Raw genomic sequence first — 10454 nt, 5'->3', positions numbered from 1 at the left:
TACAATTGATGCAAAAGCCAACTTGCATAATGCGGAGCGTGAAATTCCACGTGACAAGACGTTGGCATGTAGGTGCGGTAAATTACGTTGTATTTAACTTGGATAAGTATCACATTCATAACTATTTTGGTCCATGGGCATCATTTTATCTACCTCTCTCCTATATGCGGAGGGTGGAATTAGAATTTCAGTTTTCAGATTTATGTGGCTAGGTTAAGATACTCAAATGTGATATTTATTTATAGGGTAAAGTAATTTAAAGAAATTTTCCTTTTGAAATGTGCTCCGACAAGCACAAATACAGAATAAACTTGTCGCAGAAAATTTTCCACATTCACGTATCTTCAGCCTCCCATTATTGGAGATGTTAGATTTAGCATGCAGAGCACATGGCACTTGCTTCTCTCTAGGCAAACATATCTACAGTCAGATTCGGTAAGTGTTGTTTCTTTTTTGGTAAGACGGCTATAGATTTATTAAATTCATGTTAAAATTTGCTTTAATGTAAAATTTACATAATTTGTAGAATTAAAATGTGTTATATTCAAGTAAATTATAATCTAATTTAAACACATGCACATTTACTAATAAAGATTAGTTTAAGTGATAAGCGACTCAATATCATTTAACTAAAATTTTAAATTTAAGTTTTTTATATGTAAAAAAAATTTAATAGTAAACTTATCTGCTATATCTAAGTATGTAATACAGGTTAGATCATATTAAATCGGATGAAAAAAAAAATACATACACACTTAATATGTTTACTTACATTACAGGTTTTTATAAGGTATTTAGTATTTTTTTTTTTCATTTTTCTATTAACAGTACAAAAAGTTGTCATTTAGTAATGTATAAAAATTATCAAGAGTTAAATATATTTTTTGTTAGTATAGTCATTGTCTAATAAATTTTTTTTATTAATATATACCTTGAAAATCTTTACTAACACTAAGTATTTTGATAGTATATATCAATATTTTTATTAACAAATTATTTATTGATATAATATATCATTTTATTAGTATAATTTTTTAAAAAGTATACTAATAATTTAATTTTTATTAGATAAATATTATATCAATAAAAATTATCCTAATACTTTAACAATTTTTGTTTCTTAGCAAATGAGATAAAAAAAATTTCAGTGAAACCTACCACTCTCCTAGTGTTTCCGAATGAAATGAGGATTTCTTTAACATTACTCGAATAGCTAGTAGGTTTCCATATAGACCATAAGAAAATTTGAAAGATTAAAAATTTCTCGTACAACTTATATAATCAAAGCCAAACCCGAACACATTTGAATAACTATATTATTGAAGACAGTGATTGTTGGAAACGATAGAAATAAGAAAAATTAAGTAAAAAATGCACTAACCAGGAACATGAAAATATATTCTGACTGTTTTATCTTGTCAATAACTTTAATTAAAATTTTATATTTTTTTTGTAATTTGAATTTCTTTCAGTATCTCATTTGTGTCACTGTTGTACTCTGTTAATTTGTTTTTGTGTTCATTACGTACATGTTTAGTTCAATGAAGAGAAACAGGAAAAATAGACTCTTATCCATATGTTTTTATGGCAATTGAAATGGACAAGATCATTTCTAGAATAGTAGGAATTTTATCACAAATGTAATGGAAATCCATTTCATTTATCTTTTTTCAATCATTCCGTTTCTCTATAATAATAGGGCATTTTCTTTTTACACCACATGCTTTTTATATGAAAATTTTATTTCGGAATATATTCCTCCAAAAAATAAATCTTAGAAATGATTCGTAAATCATATTTCTAGAATTTAATTTTCAAAAAATAAATTTTAAAAGTAACTTGCAAATTACTTTCAAAATTTTATTTTAAAAACAAAAAAAATACTTATGAGATACAAGTTAAAAAATGGTAGGTGCAAAAAAAAAACTCTCAGAAGTTAAAGTTACAGAACACATTCCACCTACCTATGTAGCCCATTTCTCTTTTGGATTAATCTGCAATTTTAAACCCATAGCAGTATGTCAACTCAGGCTTTCTCCAAAATCGCCATATAAAGGGGAAGCATAAGAAAAATATAAAAAGAAAGAAAGAAAAAGAAAATTAGAGTTGAAGGGTCCCCATTCTTTTCTGAACCATTGAAGCCCCACAGAGGTTCTTAAAATTATGACTAGAAAATGATGTCATAAGTGCATGTATTTAATCTTTATCTATCACTGTTGTTGGGAAGAGAGTTGATATCATTATTGAGCTCATGGGTCAAAGGGAATGCTGCGGTTGAATCAATCCATGTAAACGAAGAAACTATATTATGTATTTTCTAGAGGCATAATTAATGGAAATGTGGCTAATAAGGAAACTAAAGAACATCACTTCCCCAATTTTTATTATTTTTAGTCATTAGAACTGATTTTAAGCGTTTAATAATAATATTTTTTTATTAAAAATGTAAAAGTTCATTATTAAACATGTGGATTAACTAATGTGAAATCTTTTATCTTAATAAATTTTATAATGATTTTATCTTAATAAAAATATAAAAGTATAATAAATATTTCTATAATAAATTTTATTATTAATAATTATTTAAATTCAACGCTAAAAATTAATATAGACATTCTCATTTTTTTTAACACGTTCAGACACTAATTTTAGCCAACAAATTAGTCATACAATATTTGTTCTCCTTTCTAACCTTTTCTTTAATTATTATTGATCATGGTTAAAAAAAATTTATAAGTGTAATAAATATTTTTAGTAAATTTTATTATTAATAATTATTTAAACACTATTCTAAAATGTTAATGTTCTATTTTTCTAACTCATCCCAACACTAATTTTATACAACATTTTTAGTCATGCGATGCATGTTTTCCTTTTTAACCCTTTCTTCAAATTATTCCTTTTTGTTTTTACATATTCATATATTAAGAAAGTCTAACAACGATCAAAAGCATTTTTTAATTAAGTCTTCTTCTGTTAATTTTTTAATTAAGTAAAAAGTAGTAAATGAATTATTTTTCTCTTTTATATTCGTTTTAATTAAAACAATTTTTTACATATAAACATAGAACTTATAAATAAAAATAAGACACAATGATAACTTCAAATTAATTTAAATAATAAACTTGTAAACACATTGAAATAATAAAATATATTTTAAAAAAATACTAATAATTTGCATATTTGAATGTAAAATTATGAAAAAATAATTAAGTATTATAATTCTATAAATATATAATCATATATTATAAATAAATAGTTGAGTTCGAAATAAAAATTATATTTATAAATAAAAGTTTGGTTTAAATTGGATGGATAGATTTTTAAAATTTAATCTAGTAAAAATAATATCAGATTTTTCATTTGTTATTTTTTATTAATTTAAATTTTATTCTTTTAGTTTAATTTATACCACTTACATTAACTTAGATCAATTAATCAACATTCTCATCATAAATTAAAATATGATAGGCATTAGAAACATTGTTAAGATGTCAAGGTAGGCATTAAAAGTCCTTCTACACGAAGTTCCTCTAAATATAGTAGGCTACATGTTTTGAATCAAGTAAAATAAATATTGTGTGTAATTATACACACAAATATAACTGAATATAAAGTCCTAAATTAATGCCTTGTGTTGCCTAGAATTGTGATTTAATCACGTGTAATTAATGGCTTGAGTGACCTTTTTACCAATTCCAGATCTTTTAAAAAAATGTTAATAATACAAGATAATATATACATGTTATAATAAGATAATTTAATAATTAAAAAGCATAACTAATTATTTCTCATCCTCTATGAACAGGATATTTATTTCATATACTTAACCTTTTGTTAGCTTGAAAATACGATTTTGATTTATTTTACATAGACATTTGACAGTTTATTCACTTAACTTGCAACATGTTTTTTAGGAAATTCCTTGTCAATTATAATGAAAGAAAGAACCAGCAAAATGGAATTAAAATTTACTCTCAAATCTACACATGTTTACAAATCCACAAATTAATAGAAAACAATATGGAATAGCAATTTACAAACAAATAAATTAAAAAAGTCAATAATTAACAAACAAGTACTCGTAAACAGGTAAAAACATACACACGTCAGACCAAGAATTAAGCTTTGAGCAACACACTAATCTTTTAAGTTTTAAATTCGTGGAAAAAAGCTGAAGCCCATCAGCGTAACCCTTAGCATAGGCATCATTGTCCGCGACAAGGTACAATGTTCTCTATCTTATTAAAATATTTCTTCATTGACCCAAAAATAAATAAAAGTATTTCTTCGACACAGTCGATGCCTATTCACTCAAATGCTTCAAATTGTCGTCAAACTTGGTAGACGACAGATCCTTATCATCCAAATACCCTTTGATATTTTTTTTATGGGATTACTTGAAAGTGTTTGTTTTAATTTTATTGAATGAAGTAATTCGATAATATTTTTGTTATTTTAATAATTTTAAATTTTTAAGTCTTTACAATGAGTATATTTTATTAAAAAATATAATTAAAAATTATTAATGTTATAAATATTTTTAAAAAATTATATAAAAAAATTTCTAAAAGTACCTCTTACGAGTTTAATAAACTCTACCTTCATATTTCGTGTATCAAGAGAGGCAAGCATTAGAGTTAATTAATGGCTTAGTTGTGAATTGTTTGTGGCCTCAATGATGCTTTGTTACAGGCCCATACGTTCTTTGTATCCTAACTTTGAATATCTTCTTTACCAGATTTCACAATCTTAACGTGACAACTGTATTAATTACATAACGAAGCTTAGACATTAATACTTTTAATGATAATTTAATAGTCAATAAATTCTTCCATCGCATGTTAGTATTGTCAACGGTTTAAAGTAACGTGCAATAAAGTACGCAATTAATGCCACATTAGCAATGGCATGGCAAAAAATATTAGGATTTCGTTAATTCGATTATTTTAAATGTGGGATCAGTATCATAACTTAAAAAAATAGAAAAGAAATTTTACTAAACTCTTTAAATTATTATTAAAAAATATTTATTAATTTTTTTATAGAAATAATAACTATTTTATCTTTTTTAAATAATTTTTAATTTTTAATATATCTCTAAACATATACTAAAAAAATCTTTGTTAATTGAAATATTTCTCTTATCTTTTCTTATAAAAGGTTAAAAATTTAAGTTATTTTTGTGATGCCTTAAAGATTAAAAAAATATTTTATGTTAATAATAAAATAATCATAATTATTAATGTTATATTAAATATATTAAATAGACAATAAAAGTTAGTAGTCTATATTAAAAAGATATAAATATTTTTTAATTTTTTAAAATATTAAAATAACTATATTCGTTGATTTAAAAAGAATATAAAATATTTTTTAAATTTATCGGGACAGTAATAAATACTTTTTTTAATCTTCAATATAACATCTTTATAAAAGTATATTATTTTTATATTTACTGTTTATTATTAATATTTTTAAATTTTTAATAATTAATATAATAATAAACAAATTTTGATTTTAACTAAAGAAATACTTAAAATGTCATAATTATCTTTTATACTAATTGTTTTTTTAAATTTTTTAATTTGTGTGATTTAGTTGAAATTATTTTATTAAAAAAAACTTATTGTGATTTTTTTTTTGTACTTCCAAGTGTTTGGTGTGTCAAATAGAATTGCAAAATAAAATGTTCTGTAACTTGCACTTTTTATTGACAGAAACATTAGTACATATATACATAGCAACAAGAGAAACTAATTATACTAACGTGGCAACAGAAAAAATTAATTACAGTAACATTACAACCAAAATCTCTAAAATAGTGTTATTGCCTTTTATATGATTGGCTGTGATTGATACAGGATTAAAATCATATCCATGAACATCGTTAAGAATTCCACAAATGCTTGTTACTCCCTTTCCTCTTAGGTTGGTGTATGAAGATTGTGAATATCCAATATGCACAACAATGAATTAAACTGAGAGCAACCGAGAGAATTTGTCAGAATATCAGTTGATTGAAGAAGAGTGCATGAAAATTATAATTTTTGGTTATATGAAGTGTTACTTGACTATAACAGTACAAGTTCATAGGTTGAAAATGTAAAATTCCTAGACATTGCAAAATATGCTTTAAACATGTTAGTTCACAAGAACTGATGGTCATAGATAGAAATTGAAAGTGTTATTTCAGCCCTTCAACAGAATGAAAGGAAACAATTTGTCTTTCGTGTGTGTGCTTGAGAGAGGATCCTAAGTAAGTGTGTGTGCTATTCATACAAAAATGAAAGAGAAAAAGTACAATCTATCTGTGGGTCCTCTTAATAGGTGGAGAAAGATAAAAGAAGTAAGTCCTTTGTCGTGGTTGAGGGAGAGAGAAAACAAAAATATGTTAATTAGTTGTTTGTTGTTTTTATATAAAATTAGTTGAATTTTTGTAATAATTATTAAAACTATATTTTAGTCTTTATTTAAATATTTATTTTTTTATTAAGATAAATGAAATATTAGATTATTTTAATCTTTTACTTTAAAAGTGAATTTTTATTTCTTAAAATTTTTTTTCTGAAAAAGAATTTATTACTATTATTTTTAGGTGTATTTTATTTATTTTAGTCTTTAATTTGTCTTAGTTGTATTTATTTTTATGATTTAATCTTTTTTATATACGTTAAAATTGAGTTTGAATGAAATTGAGTGTTCACAACTCTCTTGTGTCTATATTATATAATTTCCAATCTTTTTTAGCTATAAGAATATCCAACAAAGATGCATTGCTTGGTTCTATTGACAAATTCTTTTTTGTTATGGGCGTAACACAAGCATCCATATATTTTCATGCAAAGAAATTTGGTATTATTATTATTTCTAAAAATTTTGACTTCTTTATCAATTGTCTTTAAATAGACTAAAGAAATTCAAAAGTATATATGACATTTTTTTCTTATCAACAAGTAGTTAAATCCATACACTGTGAATAATCCTCAATTATAATCATGAAATAAGAAGTACCGTAAGAAGAAACAATTTTATATGGACCCTACAAATCATAGTTGATTAATTCAAAAATTTCACTCGTATTATTGTTACTAATGGAAAATTTATCATGTGATTGTTTTGTTTTTTTTTTAAAGACAAATATCACAATATTTATTTGATAATCCTTCACTCTTATTTTTGTTAATATCATGTATCGACTAGATAATCTTGTAAATGTCCCATCCTCCTATGCCAAATTAAGCTCTAATTGACTCATACCATTAGGTTTGCATATCTTAACCATCTATTTGCCACAATAATAGTGGACTTCATCTTGATGCTTATCGGCAACAATCAACAACTCAAATTTGGCACACAGGGAAAATTTGTTAGATCCAATCCTCCTTCTAAGAAAATTGTACCCTCTTTTGTTGCATTTGTTTGTCCTTCATCTAACATCCCTATTGAGTATGTGACGATGCCCTATTTAGATAAGCTTGTAAATAAGTCATTATAAAACAATATAAAAAATTAATAAAACTCTTCATACTTCATATAAGTTAAAATTAACTTATAATTATCTATTTTTAAAAGTTAATATTATTTAATTTCTATAAAATTTAAAGAGAGAAATTATTTTTAACTTATGTAAAAAGATTTGTTACTTTTTTATATTATCTTTTTTTCTCAATTTCACTAATTGCAGCCAAATATCACGTATGACACATTTCTTTCAAAATTCCCAGTCATATAATTTGATGCCCCGGTATCAATAATCCATAAAGGGTTACCTGTGATATTCTCGTTAGTGTTTGGTTTGTAAATCATCTCCACAGGTCTTTGCCACTAATCAACGATCAAACGTGGGAGCTCAAGTTTGCCTCTTCTGTTATGAAAATAGACGTCCCTTCACTACTCCCAACGCATGCTGCATGGGCTTGAACACCAATCCATCTTCGTTGACCTGATGCCATACGCTGGTGGGACTTGCCCTTGCCACCTGATTTTTCATCACTTCTTGGTCTACCACTCACCATTCAAGATAACCAATTACCTAGAAGCACTCATTCTCATCCTTTTACGACATGAGTATATGTTTGTGTTTTGTCTTGGGTCTCTTCTCGACCTCTCCCTTTTACACGAGCAGCCAGTCCCATGACGTTGCTTTTATCTTCCTTAGGCTTGACAATAGTTCTCACACGTTCTTCCTATATCATTGTTGAGTAGACTAGATTTAAGGATAGCAGAGGATCATTTGCCAACAGATTAGAGCGCACGATGCCATAAATAATGTCATTCAATCCCATCAAGAACTAATGTACCTTCTCCTTGTCTCTTCGCTTCTCTAATTTTGAGGCTGTTACACTTGCAGCCTCCACACTCACAGGTTGGAATCTGTTCACAATCAGTCAACTCATCCCACAAGGTTTTCAATTTTTCATAATATGTTGCTACCGTGTGTTCGTTCTGCTTACAATCCACTAATTCTAATTTTAGTTTATGAATTATTGGGTCATTAACTATCGAAAATCTTTCTTTGATGTCCTTCCAGAGATCTTTGGCATTCTCCATATAAAAGATCGCAGAACGTGTGCTTGGCTTTATGGTATTCATTATCCAAGAGACAAGTATAGATTCGACAGTCAACCAATCTTCCATCTTAATTAAGTTTTCCTTTCTTCGGCTGTTAATTGTCCCTTCAATCTTCCATTAGGATTGTCGTTTGAATTGAAGTCATACGGAGAAGCTGCTTGCTTCCCTTGATCCACATGTTGCTCACATTGTTCTGGTATTTGATTTCAAGTGTTAACCATAACAAGAAGCTAGCTTCTGGTACCATAACAGGTTCTGTAACGCTTGCACTTTTTATTGATAGGAAAACCAGTGCAGATATACATAGCAGTAGGAGAAACTAATTACAGTAACATTGCAATAAAGGAACAGTGTCATTAACTTTAATATGATTGACTGTGATTGATAGGTGATTATAATCATATCTATGAAAATCGTTAAGAATCTCGCAAATCCTTGTTACAAGAGTTGTTTAGTTGCTTTATGTATTTTTTCTGTCACTTATCAATTCTAGGAGAAAATTTCAAGATTAATCATAGAAGAGTAGCACATTTATTTTAGTAACATTTTCTTGCCAAATCATAGTTAATTTTCTTTATAACTTATGCTATATTACCACAAAATCACATTAATACATGCAACTTTTTTTTTCTCTGCTCCTATGCTTCTTTCTTTCACTTCTCCATTGAAAGTTCCTTTTTAAGAGGAAAAATATTCATTGAGATATTTTTGCAAAGCAACCAAATTTTTGACATTTTATTTTGTGATAGATACTTATTGTCACATGCACTAAAGCAACGTGCTTTTCATTTGAGAGAAATACCGCTTGATAATAAATTATTGTAGCAATGTATCCTGTAATAACGTAAATGTTGTCAATTATTAATGTAGGTACGTGGGAGTAAGTAGACTAGAAATTGGTGATCCAAGATTAATAAAGACATTCAAGTAAGATTTTTAGTTGTTATTTTATTAGTTTTCTCTTTTAATGTTTTCTTCTTTTTTATTTTACCCTCCCATGAGTTAAAATTTAATTTGTGATTGTGTTCATATTTAATTTAATAATTATTTATTTCTTTCTCTTAAAACAACCAAAATGCTTCAGAACACTAATTTCTTTTGTTATAAATATTTCTCAAAACGGCCATAATTCTTTCACACATTGTAGTAGTTGATTTTGCTTTTGTATGCTTTAGCTTTTATTGAGCTCGTTTTGATCGTAGATAATAATTTCTATGAATACTAATCCCTTAGCCTAATGGGAAGGGAAGTTAGCTTTGTTTTGTTTAGTTATGGACTTGTGTACTTCAACCAATGAGGTGTCCACTATAAAGGTAACTAAGATATATAATGTCTGTCAAATTCATCAACTTTGCAATTTTTCAACGAGAGACCATCATTCCTTTCCAAACAAGATTATTTATTTTGATTCAAATGTTATATTACCATACATCATATGTTGTTCAAGCTTTCTATATTGTTTTTTGAAGACTAATTGAACTGTGTATTTAAAAATAACATGTTTTTCTCTTTAACTTCTTAGTTATCAATTCATTTAGTATATTGTATGAAAAAGTAACTTTAGAAGATGATTAACATGTAACCATTTTTAGAAAACAATTATGTACTAATTATTATCTAAAATCACCTTTAAAGAGTGGTTAAATATTAATTACTCTTTAAAATTATCTTTTGTACGCAGTTATATTAGTTTGTTATACAAATAAATGTTTTAAAAGATATAAAATGATGCTGTGTTTGTTATCAAATTTTTTAGCTACTAAATTAGTAACTTAGCATCCAATAAAAATCTGGTTACTAAAGTGACAAGCAACTAAAATTTAACCACCACCTTTATTCGATGACTAGTGACTAATTTAGTCACTAACTTAATTTAGTGG

Source organism: Abrus precatorius, unplaced genomic scaffold, assembly GCF_003935025.1.
Source record: "Abrus precatorius isolate BTA unplaced genomic scaffold, Abrus_2018 Scaffold2, whole genome shotgun sequence".
NCBI lineage: Eukaryota > Viridiplantae > Streptophyta > Magnoliopsida > Fabales > Fabaceae > Abrus > Abrus precatorius.
The sequence above is the reverse complement of the archived record's forward strand: the minus strand, read 5'-3'. Positions refer to the sequence as shown.